Raw genomic sequence first — 1,686 nt, forward strand, 5'->3', positions numbered from 1 at the left:
GCCAGCCTGGTGAGGGAACAACAGGAATGGAAGGCCTTTCTGCCCACAGAAGCCTGGCCGTGAATCCTGTCCAAGGTGCTGAATTCACTGAGCAGACTAGCTTCCCCAAAGGGGCAAAATACTGCTTGACTCTACTACCCAACCCAACATTTCCTCAAGAAAACCAGGCCCATGGGCTGCTACTCATATTCTCAGATACTTCAGACCTGAGTTTCCAGTCCTGTCTCCTCTTATGTAATTTCTCAGCCAAGTTCACCAAAGGACGAAGCTGCAGAGCATGGGAAGATGGGGGCTGGGCCCAGCCGTCTCCCCAGACCTCTCAAAACATAGGGGACGTGAAGGCCCGTTGTCATACCCCACAGCCAGAAGCTGGGCTTGGAGCTCTGTGTGCACGTTAGCACTACAGTAGAAGGAGAGCCCTACACAGTCTGCAGCCCTGCCTCACTGCCCCCACCTCACCAACACACACACACATACACACACACACATGGACACAGTGAAAGGGCCAAAGGATGCAGTCCATTGTATGGAGGCTGCTCAAGGTAAAAGGCTCAGTCACATCCCAGCCCCTGGTAGTAGGCTGACACCCATTCTAGTCACTATGACAACAAGTCCTGTCAATCAAGAAGGGAGCTAGATGAAGATGCTCAGAGGTGGGTGTTGGGAGAGGCTGTCTTCATGCCACAAAGCTCCTTTACTAAAGACCTGTGCCCTGTTTACCCTGCAGTTCTGAACCTCTCAGGACCATGTCCCTGCTTCCGCAGGAGAGTAAAAAAGTACAGCAGGAGAAATAGAAGCTGGATATGAGGACTAACTCTAGAATGGGAATCAGGAGAGGCCAGCTTTCCTGTTACCTTGAGCAAGTCATTTTTTCCACTTGCCTCCCCTCACCCTTCCAGGAAAGTGAATGATTGCTAAGGTCCCCGAAAGCTTCGACCCTGAAGGGCCCGGGTTCATGTGGGCTTGCCCTCTGGAGCCTGGCAGACTAACAGCATGTGCATCAAAGTCAACATGAGCAACATATGTGCCAAAGGATGGCGAGTGTGTCTACAGGAAATCAGCCTGGCACTGCCCTCTACGGGGACATAGAAAGAACACAACCCTCCCCTGCATCTCAGGACACCCTGCAGCATCTACGTACATTGTTAAATGAGAACAAATGAAAGAGCCTGGCACAGTGCCTGACCCAGAGCAGCTACTCCAGAAGGGCCTGGTTCCCTCCCTTCTCCTCTCATGCCCTGAATGTTTGTCCTTATCTTAGAGAATGGTGGAGATGGGGGAACTGGAAAGAGGAGAGGGAAGAACAAGGTCAGGGAGGCTGGGAGAGTAAGAGGGACCACAGCTGCCACCATTCATCACCTTCCTTGGCAACCTGCATCTTGTGACTCAGCATCTGTGATAGTGATAAAGGCTGCTGGAGGGATGGAGGTGACATAGTCACGGGCAGGATGTGATCGCAGGGGGAGGGGGAGGCAAAGTTGAGTCCTGCTTTCAGGGTTTAATCTCAGTTGGATACACAGACATGAACATTGTCATTCTGCAGGCTGCAGAGCCCCCTCATCCTGCTGCCGCCCCATCTGTGCTCCGGCTGCAGCCCCTCTGTCTATTCCCCATGGCCAAGCAGCACAAGGAAGGCAACTGCCAGTTAATGTTTTACACATTAGAACTTCAGGAAGCCATCGCATT

The sequence above is a fragment of the Manis javanica genome, chromosome 6, assembly GCF_040802235.1.
Source record: "Manis javanica isolate MJ-LG chromosome 6, MJ_LKY, whole genome shotgun sequence".
NCBI classification, from domain to species: Eukaryota; Metazoa; Chordata; class Mammalia; order Pholidota; family Manidae; genus Manis; species Manis javanica.